Source organism: Canis aureus, chromosome X, assembly GCF_053574225.1.
Source record: "Canis aureus isolate CA01 chromosome X, VMU_Caureus_v.1.0, whole genome shotgun sequence".
NCBI classification, from domain to species: domain Eukaryota; kingdom Metazoa; phylum Chordata; class Mammalia; order Carnivora; family Canidae; genus Canis; species Canis aureus.
In genome coordinates this window covers 43,478,007-43,493,249 of record NC_135649.1, presented here as the reverse complement: position 1 = coordinate 43,493,249, position 15,243 = coordinate 43,478,007, and the positions used below count along the sequence as shown (strand labels likewise).

At 39.1% G+C, this 15,243-nt stretch overlaps 1 long non-coding RNA gene across 2 annotated transcripts; it reads right to left on the bottom strand.

The window, feature by feature from the left end:
- Positions 1 to 4,328: 4,328 nt before the first annotated feature.
- LOC144308203 (uncharacterized) lies at positions 4,329 to 10,468 on the bottom strand. Of its 2 annotated transcripts, XR_013374790.1 has the most exons (6): positions 10,314 to 10,468; positions 8,946 to 9,119; positions 8,569 to 8,647; positions 6,581 to 6,861; positions 5,604 to 5,667; positions 4,329 to 4,519 (listed from the first exon to the last, which is right to left on the bottom strand). It is a non-coding gene; the product is annotated as an uncharacterized LOC144308203 (long non-coding RNA). The 2 variants fall into 2 exon arrangements; XR_013374789.1 differs by lacking the exon at positions 6,581 to 6,861 and having other exon boundaries at positions 10,314 to 10,438.
- Between the last annotated feature and the right edge of the window lie 4,775 nt (positions 10,469 to 15,243).

Genomic DNA, 15,243 nt, shown 5'->3' with positions numbered 1-15,243 from the left:
AATATGAACAAGCATTTTGAACGGAGATTTAATTTCATTACAGTCACTGGCATGGTGTGTTTTACAGCTCTGATTCCAGTTCCAGTTGTGAAGACTCAGGGAAGGCAAACAGATTTCAGAAAATAAATAAATAAAGGGCAGAGAGTGGGAGAGATACTCCCCAAGTGGCAGATCAAGGCTAGAGAGCTGAATTAGTCAGGCAGTTTTATAGCAAGGGGAGAAGGAAAATGCAGCACTGGAGCATAATTAAGCTGTGGAGCCCTCACCAGGGAAGGAGGGGGCTGGGCCACAGCAGGGCTGGCTGAGGGCCCAGACAGGAGAGACCAGGGACCAGAGGGAGCTCTGCGGGAGAATCCCAGAGGCCCGGTCAGGGCCAGGGGCTCAGGTCTAAGGGCCAGAGATGATTACCAAAGGACTTCCCTTGCCAGCCAGAGTGATGGTTCCATAAAAGGCTCACAGAGAGAGGAATCAGCACTCTCCCTGCGTACCTGCCAGTGTGAGAGAGGTGACAGGAACAGAGTTTGAAATGAACCCCTGCCTCCCTCCCATTGCCCTCAGGCCTCCCCTGGACCCCACCGGGCTTCATGCAGCTTGGTCCCTTTCCCCAGCTAGTGGGACAAGACTGCTTCCCTCCAGCCCATGCCAGGCATAAGGCCTCCCTACAGAAAGCCACTCTCCCTTTTGGGCTTTGTTGGCTCTCTCCTTCTTTCTCTTCCTGGGGTCTTACCAGGAGCCTGAGTGGACTGGACCCACCCTAGGGCTGGCATCTTGGTCAGCAGAGAGCACGTGTGCTGGGTGATTTCTGTTTTCCCATCCTGATGGATGTGGGTCAGCCGCCTCTTGGCTCCTACCTGGCAAGCATCCCAAAGCATTTCAGGGGGAAGGAGAGGGAAGCTGTAGCCACCTGGGGGGATGGGATGGGGGCACCTCTGGTGGGGCTGGGGATGCACCCCAGATGAGGCAGGAGTGTGCTGTTAGCTCACCCAAAGCTGACTCCCCCCAGGGGTGCTCTTGATGCTAGCTGGCCACAGTGCCAATCTTCAGCTGTGAGTCAAGCTGATGCACTCCCCTGGTATGCTGGGTTCAGAGGGAAGAACATCCAACTTATGGGCACAGAACTCGCCGAGCAGCTTGCCAGCTCCCCCAGCTGGGGCTGGTCCCAAATGTATGTATGTTTTGGGGGTGGTAGATACTTAAATGGTATGATACATGGGTTATGTGCATTTGCCAAAAGTCATCAAATGGTGCACTTAGGATTTCTGCATTTCTTTATATGAAAATTCTACTTAAAATAAGAACTATAAGCAAACATTGAGATACACGCTAACTTTTTTTCCAGGAAAGTGTTCTGATGTCCACAACTTACTTTGAAATGCATATAAAAAATTAGATGGCTTGGCAGATGGATGAAAAGAATAGATGAATAGGAGATGAATAAAATATAATAAACTGTAAAATGTAGAATCTGGTTGATGTCTACATGAGTATTAACTGTATAGTACTTCCAATTTTTTGTGAGTTTAAAATTCTTCCATAATGAAAAATTGGGAAAAATAATACTCCCTTGGAATATATATAATTATGGAAATTAGTATCATTTGCTCTTTTTTTTTTAATTTTCTGTTGGACTTATTTATTTATTTATTTTATTTATTTATGATAGTCACAGAGAGAGAGAGAGAGGCAGAGACACAAGCAGAGGGAGAAGTAGGCTCCATGCACTGGAAGCCCGACGTGGGATTCGATCCCGGGTCTCCAGGATCGCGCCCTGGGCCAAAGGCAGGCGCTAAACTGCTGCGCCACCCAGGGATCCCTCATTTGCTCTTTTTAACATTTTATTTATTTATTTGAGACAGAGAGAGAGCATACATGAACAAGCAGGGGGAGTGAGGCAGAGGGAGGGGGAGAGAGAGTATCCTTAAGCAGTCTCCTTGCTTAGCAAAGAGCCCGATGTGCGGCTCAGTCCCAGAATCCTGAGATCATGACCCAAGCCAAAGGCAGATGCTTAATCAACTGAGCCACCTAGGCACCCCAGAAATTAGTATCATTTGTAAAGTCTAAGCACATGGGGTTGTTAGGCTCTGTCATATCTATATTTAACTCAGTAATCTAACCCCTGGGAAAAAATGGACAGATCTCAGAAGATGACAGACTATTCTAAACTCAACCAAGTAGCATCATAACTTCTGCCATTCTAAATGTGATATATTTGCTAGAGCATGTAAACACAGCCTCATGTAAATGGTATATTGCCATTAATTTGGTGAATGTCTTCTTTTCTATACTATTCAGAAAAGAGGATCTGAAAAAGTTCAAATTCATATGGAACAAACAACGATATTACATTTGTAATTTTGTTATAGGTCCATGTTAACTCACTTGCCCTCTGTCTTAATACAGTCTAAAGAGATCTGAATACCTATAAAACATCACATTGATTATATAAAAGAAATTATGCTAATCAGCCTGGATGAGCAAAAAGTATCTTGCATATTGGCAGCCTTGGTGATAGACAATCACTCACAACATAGGAGATAAACCCTATAAAGTTTGAGGGGCTTGGCATATCAATAAATTTCTTAGATGTCCATTGATTATGGGCATAATAAGTAATCCTATCCGAAGTAAAGGACAATGATTGCACCTTGAACCTCTCACCACAAGGAAGGACAGCACAACATCTGGTAGGCGTCTTCTGGTTATAGAGACAGTGCACTTGGGAATACTGCTCTGACTCATATATTAGATAATGTGAAGACTGACAGCTTTGAGTGGAATTCAATGTGGGAAGAGCTCTGCAACAGGTCTCTAACTATAGTGCAAGCAACTCTGCTTCTTGGGCCATATGACCAGAGTACCCTATAGTATTAAAGGTAATGATGATGGGGAAAGATGCTAGGTGGAGTTCATGGCAAATCCCATGGGGTAAACATAATGCAGATCCCTGGAATTTCAGAACAGCACTGTGACATCTTTAGATAATTATATGCCTTTGGCAAACAACTGCCAGCAGGCTACTGGGTACTGGTAGAATTGGAATAAGCTGGTCATGGGACACCAAGTGAGCATGTGGCCACAACTGCTTATCATGAGCTGGGTTCTGTTAAACCCACCACATCCTAGGATCAATCAGGCCTAACAGGCCTCGTAAGGAAGTGATAAATCCAGCACAAGTAGGCCCGAAGGACTGGAGTAGCTATGGGGGGGGGGGCAAGACCTCCATGCTATCCACCACTATCTCACGGCTCTCTCTTCCTGTGCTCATACTATGATATATGGCTCCGTCCCTTATGATCAGATGACATTGGAGGAAAAAGCCTGAGCTCAGTGCATGGATGGATTGCCACGGTCCATAGGTATCAGCTGAAAGTGAGTGCTAACCACACTACAGCCTGACTCACGATGGCCTTGAATGAAAGTGATGAGGGATAACTGCAGGGCTGAGACTGTCTTTGGGCCTGCATCACAACTCTACTTCTCCCCTGCCCACTCTTGCTTCCTTCCTCTCCCTTCCATACCTGTTGATCCAAAGATTACTTCTTAATTAACATCCTGCTTACTCACATCATCTCAGAGTCTGCTTCCTACCACAGTAGTGCCCTTTTTTTAAAAAATTCTTTATTCGTAAGACCTCTTTGTATATCAGGAATGTATCAACCCTTAGCTATAGGTACTGCAGATCTTTTTTCATAATCTGTCTTTTATCATTTAAATTTGCCTACACTGTCTTTTGCAAAACAAATAATTTGAATTCTTTTTGTAATCAAATCTGTTTATCTTTCCTTACATCAGTAGACAAAAGGACATCAGTAGATGTAAGGAAAGATAGTGACTTTGATGTACAGGCATTAACCCAAAAGGATAACCATGTTGTACTGTATTGTTATATTGTTCAGAGATAAAAGCAAGTTGTAGAATAATATAGAGAGCAGCATTTATCAAACTATTCCAATTATAGAACTCACTAAACTAATTAGCCTAAGGTGGGGCCCAGGAATCTGTATTTTTAAAACTCTCGAGGCAATTCTATGATCTGATTCCTTTGTATATAAAGTAATACTTCAGTTTTGTAAAGAAAATAAAGGGAAGAGGAACTATCTGTTGGCTGTGTGTGTGTGTGTGTATACATACTATATAGAGAGAAGTGTATAAGGGTACACATCAGATTAATATTGGTTTTTCCAAGTGGATGGAACCAGAAAAAATGAAGAGATTATGTCTTTATATGCTTATGTTATTCTTATTACAATGGTAATGAATTACTCATGACATTTTAAGAAATCCAGTAAATATTTTTTAAAGATTTATTTATTTATTTATTTATTCATGAGAGACACAGAGAGAGAGGCAGAGACACAGGCAGAGGGAGAAGCAGGCTCCATGCAGGGAGCCCGACATGGGACTCCATCCCGGGTCTCCAGGATCAGGCCCCGGGCTGAAGGCAGCGCTAAACCTCTGAGCCACCGGGCTGCCCAAAATCCAGTAAATTGTTAAAGCGATCTTCAAATTGCCTTTTGTCCTTTTAAGAGAATAAGATAAAGAAGAAAAAGACACATTCAGAAGAGTGTCTTAGTTCTTGGCTAAGCTTCCCTGCAAGCTCCACCAAAGATCAGGAATTTCCCCTCTGTTAGGGTAGCTAAACCTGGCCAGTGGTGGATGAGGTTTATACCTATGTGACCATGAAATAGTTAATAGTTTCTATGTTAAAATTTTGATTCACACCAAAAATAGTTTATACAGGTTGTGTAACAGCTGCTGTTGCAATTATGTCTAATGGAAGGTTTTGATTCACACCGAAAACACTTACATGTGTTTTGAGTGGCTAAAACTTCTGGTTTCCTAGGAACTAACTACACAAGTCTCCCCTGGGGACTCTGAAATCATCCTTCTTACTTTTGCCTGTTTCACTGCCTTGGAAACATTCAAAACAGATTGCTGATCTGCTTCTAGGCACTGAGTTTTTGAGACTTGCTTGTCCCTTTTATTTAGAAAAAAATGTTTTTCTGATTATACAAGTGATTACATGCTCACTGTAGAAAATTTGAAAAAGACAGTAAAGCCCAAAAAGAAACAAGAAAATTCATTCATAACCCTACCACTCAGAGGCAACCACTGCTAACCTTCTGGCATATTTCCTTCCAATTTTGTTTCCATGTACTTTTTACATAGGTGAGCTCATCCTGGGCATATACTTTTATACACTACTTTTATCATGTAATGCGATAAACAATTTCCCACAATTTCGCACAATCATAAACTGTGCGTTTATGATTCCATTTATTTGTTGCACTCTAATTCACTATTCCCTTTATTCAACAGTTGTTTCTTTTTTTAAAATTTGAACTCAATTAGCCAACATATAGTACATCATTAGTTCCAGATGTAGTGTTCGATAGTTTATCAGTTGCATATAGCACCCAGTGCTCATCACATTATGTGCCCTCTTTAATGCCCATCAACAATTGTTTCTATTGTTTTACTGTTTTAAGTAACATTGAAGTTTGTATCTTCAGGAATAAAAACTATTTGAATTTTAAATCATTGTTCATTTGTAATGCTGATGATTGCATAGACTAACAATTATACTCCATTAGGATACTTACAACTTTTCACCTTGTAATCATCACAGTGAATTGCAGGATCTCTTCCCAGTAAGAAGTGGCTCTCCTGAAAATAGGAGACAAGGAAATAAATGAAATCATAGTTCCAATGACAGAAAGGACATATATGTTACCTTAAAACACAAAGGTACTGAAATTCCCAAACAGCAACAACAGTGGTATCTTTTATATTCAGCCAAAACTCCTATGTATCTGTGTCTTAGTTGTGCTTTGTTCTTATCTGAAGTGTTCAGTCAAAAAACTTTTCCATTTTGTTTTTTCTGGCAGAACACTTTTAAAGGGAAAAGGGCCAAAAGACACCTTGTCCAGTTGAGCTGTGCATTGTTAGCTGAGCAAATGCCATATAAGAGATTCAACTAAAGCTGGATTAGTTTCTAAAAAATCATGCTGGCAATTTAATTAGGGCTAAAGACCTAGGAGGTTTGGAAGGATATATATTTTCTCATTCTAATTTCACACCCCTCCAAACCTTTCTCAAAAATAAGACTGTAGTTGCTTTAAAATGCTCCAGAAAAAAAATCTGGTTCTGTGAAAAATAGATGAAACAGGATTCATAAAGTGTTTATAATTGTTGAAACTAGATGATGGGTATGGATTATATTATTCTCTCTATTCTTGGGTATGTTTAAAATTTTCTGAGAGAGAGAGAGAGAGAGAGAGAGAAACACTAAAAGGCATCCAATAGTCAAAAGTAAAACAAAATACCATAAGATGCCCATGCAAAAGGTAATATTTGATCTTATTTAGGCTAGAATATTCTCACCTGTAATTCACTTTCTAAAATAGCTAGGAAACTTCATAAACAGTTTTAAGGGGCACATTTGATTATGTAGTTTCTCGCCTATAATAATTTAGCTATTTGTGACAAATAGCAATCCTATTGGTCCCTACATCATTGATGATCTGATATTGCATTGCTCAGAAAATGTACTTTGGTTAATTATGACTGTCTTTCATACCTTGCAGAAGGAAAATTTAGATGAATGTGACTGACTTCAATTTTTCAGAGGGTAGCCGGCCTCACTACCATTTGCTGCACACACAAAGCAGGTAGATGTTCCAGCAGCATGGACAAAGCATGGCCTTTGAGTTGTCTGTCACATGTGGCCTCCTTTTAATGCTGGCTCCTTCAGCAGAACCAGTTATTCCACCCAGGTTGTCCAAGTCTCAAGTCCAGGATCCGGCATGTGATATTATGATGTATCTCTCTACTGGTCTTTCTTCCTCTCTAGAATTCCAGCTATTTCAAAGTCAAGATGTGTCTCATTCAGTGTTTGTTTTCATAGTGCCTGGTATAATCTCTTGAAATGGATAGGGAGCATCAATGTATGATATATGAACAAAAGAGTAGGTATGCAAAATTACTGGAACCAGAGCATGTGGACAGAGGGTTAAGATCTGGCTTATTTTTATGAGTTTTTACAGTCTTAAAGTTCCTTAACCTTTGTGAGTCTCAACTACAAAATGGGAATGACAATGCCAACCCTTCTTACTTCACAGTGTTATTGCAAGACTTAGATCAACTAAGGAGGTTGATCAAACCTTAGATCAACCTTAGATCAAACTAACTTCGATGAAAAGGAGTACATATGAAAGAATTTTGGAAAGCAAAAGGTGGGAAGGCCACCTGTGTTGTGTTAAGGAGGGAGACCAAATAGCATGGTGTTTATGGCTCCTATCATTGGGTTACTGTGAGAATAAAATGAGGTGATGTATGTAAAGCACTTGGCAAGATACCTAGGACAAATAGCTTTTCCAGAAATGGAAACAGGGAAGATTATTCTCTCGTATGTGAAAAGGTTCATGCAACTGAGGGTGGTGGGACTATATGGGAGCTGACAAAATGGGCCAGATATCCTTTAAAATGACCATTTGACCTTTCTGATGTGACGGAGAGTAATTTGGAATCCTCATCATGTTTAAATAGCAACAGACTCATACACAGTCTCTGTGGCTGGCTGGTGCTCTCACTGGGCCTGAGAACAGCTCCTCCGCATGTATATGTATATGTTTATCTGTGTGTCTATGTGTATCTATGTATGTTTGTAGGAATGTATGTGTACTGGGCCTAAGGATTGCCCCCAAATAAAGGGCATGCATCTCTATATGTTTTCATATTTGTTATGTCTGTATGTACATGCATGGCATGTGTGTATATACATGTGTGTTAGTATTTGCATGTATGCTGTGTATTTGTATATGTCAATGTGTATATATGTGTACATATGTGTATCTTGATTAGTGTTGGTCACCTTGGCTGACATGAGTAGAAGGGTGAGTGGAAGCTGCAGGCCCTGCCAGGTCCCAAGCTGGACTAGCCTGCATCCTTGTGAGTAGGGCTGTGAGGGAGGTGGTAAGGTATTGATATGAAAGCTATGTGAAGATTCTCAGCATGGCAGGTGGGTCTACCTTTGGGAGTGAGGTGTGATGAGTGTGAGGTAAAGGACAAGGAACAGGACATTTGAAGATCAGGAGCTATGATAGAAGACAAAATTACAGGCTGGTGAGGGTCTCACATGCAGGAGTAGGTCCTGCCTCAGGGCCTTCTACTCATGAACATGGGTAGAAGGGGAGAAGCAGCAGAGTGCCAATGGTGCAGAAGGGGTTAAGAGTCATATCTGCAGCAATTCCCAATTTCCACAGAGCTCCCTCATAGAATAGCACCCTGAAAACTGGGACCTAATGCTAATGAAACTAGATTTGACACTCTGAAGGCTCAAACCATATTCCACTTGAGTGAGATGCTGTGAAGAGGTGCAAAGTCACATTCTCTGGAAAATAAATTCAGCCTAAGGAAAATTGTAGCCTTGAGAACTCCACATTTGAGCAGCTAAACTGGCCTTTCCCCTAAATTCATATATGGATAATTTCACTTTATGCCTTATTCTAGATTATATATGACACCCAAGAGAAAAAGTGGAAAAGAACTTGAGGAACAATAAGTTACCTGAGCAATCTTCCATTTGCATTTTCTTCTTGTGCAATTTCAGTTGGAATGTGATGAAAGTTGTTGGTGGTAAGAGGCCCTTTTAAAACAGATTTTGGAAAAAATGTCTGGCAAATCGAACTCCAATAAAAAAAATACCAAAACATTGTCTGTAATCTCACCTCCCAGATCATTCATATTGGAAAACAGAATAATTTATATGCAAGGCTAGAAAGTTCGGACAGAAGAAGGTAAATTATGATAAGTGGCAGCCTTCTCTTTCCCCTCCACCAGAACCTCTTCTTGAAAATAACTACTTTTTATCAATTTCTTATAGTTCTTCCCAGAAAAAAAATTTTACTCAATTTATTAGCACCATTTGTTTTATAGTTGCTTACTTCCTCCCCCTCAAAACATGTATTCACTTAGCTTCCAGGCTCCCAAGCTCCTGTGGTTTTCTTCCTCTCTCCTGGGAGGCATCTTCTCAGTTTCTTTTGTTGGTTCTTTCATCTTTCCCACACATTCCTGCCCGGAACATACTTGATAATGTTCTGCTTCCTCATCACTTGGGACTAGCAAATGGAAATATAGTTACATACCACTCTAACAAGGATAATCAGGTTCTGAGCCCAAAAGCTCACAATCTACCTATGGCACATTGTTTTCAGAGATGACTATGACAATCCCTCCAATCCTGCAAGCCTATTTGCCGTGTGATGCTGCTACTCCTCCCATCAAGAAAAAGTCTATTTTCATTGCCCTTTAATCTAGGCTGGCCCAGTGACTGGCTTTGACAAATAGAATGTTGCAGAAGAGATGTTGTTTAATATCTGAGATTAGGCCTGAAGAGGCCTCAGCAGCTTCTGTTTTTGCCCTTTGGAGAGTTACCCTACTGGCAATGGAGGAGAAGAAAGACATGTCACCTAATAATCAGAACCAAGATTCCAGACATGTGAATGGAGCCATCTTGGGACCTCCAGCCTCAGTTGAGCTGCCTCAGCTGATACCATGGGTAACAAAGACAGTTTCCTGAGCCCTGCCTGAACTTCTGAGCTTTAACATAGTGAGCAAATAAATGGTTATTTTGTTGCTATTTTGGGGTTGTTTGTTATATAGCAATTTATAAGAGAAATAATAGTGCAAAGAATCCATATTCAACCAATTGAACATTAGTCTGATTCTTCCAAGATATGGCTTATGTGTGTAAGTCCATACCTTTTACCACAGCTAGCCAGATGAGCCCTTACAAAGGGAGGACTCATTAGTCCTATTTGTTCTGACATCAGCTAAACAGAATTATTTTTCTTTCAATCTCTGCTCTTCAAAGTAATCAAAGACAAGTTCTTAAAAGTTAAAGATTTCAAAAATACTTTTTGGTGAGTTCATTGTATTCTGTTTAATTCAATTTAGAGGTGAAAATAGCACATTAACAGGACCAATGGTAATGCTGGGCATATTACAAGTCCCAACTTATCTAACCCCCAAAAACTCACTTTAAATAATTAATGTTATTCCCATTTTATAAATAAGAAAATAGAGAGTTAGGTTAACTAAGTTGTGCTCAAGGTCACACACACACAGCCGGAAAAAGTTGAAGGAGAGAATCACATTCAAGTTTTCTAATTCCATATATTTCATACTCTTAACCAGCATATATACTTCCCATTCATTAAGAAGGTGTCTGATCTTCCTTCTTAAGGTATCAAGACTATGCTATGATGAAAGGTGTCAGTATAGATGGAAAGAAAGGGTCATAGTAGCCTCACCTTGACTCCTCTCCACTGTTGTTCTCACTTCTTTCTCCTATCCCAGATGCCAGATGGAAAATTCCCTATTACCTGTACACACTCACAAGGCTTCCCTTTATTTGAGTTGAGTCTGAGCTCACTCAATGTGAAAAGCCTTTTCCCCTGTCAAAAACAATCAGTGGCAATTGTTCAACATAGCAGTTGCCTGAGGCAGTGACAATAGTTGGGGCAAACAACAAACTGTCCAAAAACTTAAAAGAAAGAGATGGAGAATGAGATGTACAAGGGAGCTTTGAAGAGTATCAACACATTCCTGGGAATTAAAAAGCCATGCACATGTTTAGGACTGTGTGCAAGACCAGGGAAGGGACCTGAGAAGGCTATAAGTTCTCACCTCTGGCTGACCTTGAGGCTTTGTATAAGTAGGAAGTGAAGCCTAAGACATCGTTGTCCTGACTATCAAAAGTGTGCCCCAACATGCACAAAGAGCCCCATAGCAAAGATTGGGAAGCTTATTTGTCCCAATCATTTAAGAAATCATTCTCTAATCAGTACCTGACCATTAATAATTAAGCAGAGACTTTAGTGCCATGCATAACAAAGAATACAGACCTCACAGATTTTGTTCAGAAAAGTAACTAAACAAACAAACAAAACAACAAATACTGTGGATGGAAGGATCCACTTTCAAAAGCTGTCACACTATATTATTTTAAACGTCTACCATTCAACAAAAATATGAGGAATACAAAAAAAGAGTACAGTCTATACATAGAGTAAAAAGCAGTAATCAGGAGCTGTTCTGGAAGGAGGCCTGAACATTGGATTTAATAGATGAAGACTTTAAACTATTTTAAATGTATTCAAGTAACTGAACTATGTCTTAACTAATATATGAGAACGATTTTTCATCAACTAGGGAATATCAATAAAGAGATAGAAATTATAAAAGAAGTGTCGAATAGAGTTGAAAATTATAAGAAGTGAAATAAAAAATTCAGAAGGCTCAAAGTAGATTTGAGCATGCAGAAGAATCAGTCAACTTAAAATAGATCAGTTACAATTATCCTATGTGAGAATCAGCAAGAAAAAACAATAAATAAGAGTAAACAGAGCCTCAGAGAAATGTGGGAAACCATTAAGCATACCAATACATAAATAGTGGAATTCCAGAAGGAGAAGAGAAAAGGGGCATAATATATATATATATATATATATATATATATATATATATATATATGAAAATGTCAAAAAATTTCTGAATGTGATTTAAAAAAAAAACAACAATATCTTAATTTATACATCCAAAATGCTCAACAAACTCCCAAGTATGATGAACTCAAAAAGATACATCATAACCAAACTGTCAAATGCTAAAGTCAAAGGGAGCATCTTGAAAGCAGGCAAGAAAAAAGTGACTCACACATGCAAGGGAACTTCAATAAGATTTACTGCTGATTTCACATCAAAAATCTTGGAGGCAAAAGGCAGTGGGATGACATATTCAAAACAATAATAAAAAAAGATAGGCAGTGAAGAATTCTATATCCAGCAAACCTATCCTTCAAAAATGAAAAAATTAAGACATTGCAAGATAAACAAAATTGAGAATTATGTGCTAGCAGATCTGCCCAACCAAAAATACTAGAAGCTGAAATGAAATGAATAATTACTTCAGGCTGAAGGCCATAGACAGTAACTTGAAGCAACATGAGGAGATAAAAAGTATAGTTAATGGTAACTACATAGGTAAATATAAAAGATAGTATAAATTTTTCTTGTAACCATTTCTCCTGTTTAATTTAAAGATATCGGGATCCCTGGGTGGCGCAGCGGTTTGGCGCCTGCCTTTGGCCCAGGGCGCGATCCTGGAGACCCGGGATCGAATCCCACGTCGGGCTCCCGGTGCATGGAGCCTGCTTCTCCCTCTGCCTGTGTCTCTGCCTCTCTCTCTCTCTCTGTGACTGTCATGAATAAATAAATAAAATCTTTAAAAAATAATAATTTAAAGATATCTGCATAAACTACAATTATAAATCTACATTGATGAGAATACAATATATAAAGGTATAATTTATATGATAATGATAGTACAAAGAAGAGGGAGAGAGAATGGAGTTATACAGAAGCAAAGATTTTGTAAACTATTAAAATTATATTGGTATTAGTCCAAACAAGATTTTTATAAATTAAGATGTAAAATTTTAATTCCCAAGGCAAAGGACGCTATGCAGAAAATGAAGAGACAACACACAGAATAGGAAAAATTTTTGCAGACTTTATATCCAGAATATATGAATATGCAACTCAACAGAAACATGATAAATAACCCAATTTTAAAATGACCAAAGGAAATGAATATACATTTCTGCAGAGATATACAAATGCATGAAAAGATGCTCATATTTTATGATTATTTTTCATCTCTAATTATTACTGAGGGAATGCAAATCAAAATCACAATGAGATACTACTTTATACCCACCAGGATGGATATAATGACAAAGACAATAACAAATGTTGGTAAAGATATGGAGAAATTGGAATGCTCATATACAGCTGGTCAGAATGTAAAAGGGTGTAGCTGCTGTGTAAAAATGGTTTTGCAGTTTCTCAAAAGGTTAAATATAGATTTGCCATATGACCCAGCAATTCCAATTCTAGGTATACACACTCAAGAGAAATACAAATATTTGTCCATACAAAAACTTGCACATAAATGTTCATAGCAGCAGTATTCATAATAGGCAAAATGGAAACACTCCAAATATGCATCTATTAATGAATGAATAATCAAAATATGTTATATTCATATGGTGTAATATTTTTCAGCTATTAAAAAGGGATGAAGTTCTGATATATGCAATAACAAACCTTGAAAATAACATGCTAAGTGAAAGAAGGCAAAAGCACAAGACCACAAATTATATGATTCCATCTATATGAGATGTCCAGAATAGATAATCTATGGAGACAGAAAACAAATTAGTAGTTGGTTAGAGATGGGGATGTAGAGAAGGGAATGAGGAAGGGAATGCTAATTGGTATGGGGTTTCTTTAGGGGATAAAGAAAATGTCCTAAAATTGTTGTGATTGGGTGGCTCAGTGGTTGAGTGTCTACCTTCAGCTCGGGTTGTGATCCGGGGGTCCTGGGATCGAATCCCACATCGGGCTCTCCACAGGGAGCCTACTTCTCCCTCTGCCTATGTCTCTGCCTCTCTCCATGTCTCTCATGAATAAATAAATAAATAAATAAATAAATAAATAAATAAATAAATTTTTAAAAATAAAATTGTGGTGATGGTTTATTAATTATATCTCAAAAAATCTAATAAGAATTATACAGGCAGAACCCTCACTAGAGTTGGATTTCCTGGAATGCCATAAGTGAAGTCAGGGCCTCAGAGACCACAGCCTTCTTGCAAGTGACTGTGCCAGGATAATGCCAATTTCACTAATACCACCTTCACCATGCCAGCAATGGAAAGAGATTCTGGCTGAGGGCAAGGCTGATACTTTTTGAAATGTATTTATGCTATTCACTATAATGAAAGAATAAGGTATAGAGTCCCACTAAGGAAGGGGGCAAGTAGCCCCGGACACAGAATTGGAGCCAGTTCTCTGTGAAATCTGGAACTGTAGGGTCTTTTGGCTTTGCTGGACCAGCCCAGACATTTGTCTGGTAAAGCATAGTCAGCCTAACTTTACCAGGGTGGTGGAGGCCCAGGAGACAATAACTTGCCAGAGCTAGCTGTGTGCTGTGGAGTGGAGAGTGCCAGGGTTCAGTTGAGTCCAGGCTAAGCTAGGATTTGGATCTTGGTTGTCCGCCAGCTTCTTGGGAAAAATAGATGTTTTCAAACAGTTCAGTTAAAAATGGCCCTTAGGCAAGGAGCCCTATGGGAAATGAGAGGAAGCTTTTAGACAAAAATGGATAAGAACAAAGGGAAGAAAAGCATCTCATTTGTTGTAACAGACGAAGCCTAGATAGTTGGGAGACCTGAATTACAGTCCAGCCATGTTAACTCATGAATACCACAGTATTTTTCTGGACCTACTTCTTCATAGGTAAAAGAAGCAGGCTGAAGGAATTATAATAGTTTTTCTTCTCCAACATGTTTCAGGGAATGTTAGGGCATTGTTTCAAACTGAATGATGTCAATAAAATCCATATGTTGAAGTCCTACCCCCAATGTGACTGCATTTGGAGATAGGGCCTGTAAAAGTCTAATAAAGGTTGAATGAAGTAATAAAGGTTAGGCCTTAGTTCCAAAAACTGGTGTTCATATAAGAAGAGGAAAAGATGTCAAAGATCATTCTCTCTTTGTTTGCTCTCTCTCTCTTGCTCTCTGCACACAGAGGAAAGGCCATTTGAAGACACAGTGAGAACACGGCCATCTACAAGTTTAGGAAGGGAGTTCTCACCAGAAACCAACCCTGACAAGACCTTGATCTTGGACTTCTAAGCCTCCAGAACTGTGATAAAAGAAATTTCTGTTGTTTAAGCCTCATAGTCTACAGTTTTTTTTTTTTTTTTGTTATGGCAGCCTGAGCTGACCATTACAGCTATAGTGAAGGGGCATCAGTTTATTTGACTCAACTTTTTAAAAAGTTTATTTTAAAAGGTTGGTAAAAGTCATGGAGACACTTATAATGTCATATGCCAAAAGATTTTTGTTAAATTCTGCTGCGAGGTTAGCTCATTTTTAGAAAGCCCTTTGAATGAATCTTCTTTTCCTATCAGCTTAAATGAAGAGTATAGGGCTATTTGGGGGTAAGCTGTTTATTTGTTTAAAGATTACATTTTTAAGTAATCTCTATACTCAATATGGGGCTCAAACCCACAACCCTGAGATCAAGAGTTACATGTTCTACTGACTGAGCAACCTAAGTACACCCAGGGTAAGCTGTTTTAAATGAGTGATTTACTAAGCATAGATTCAAGGACAGG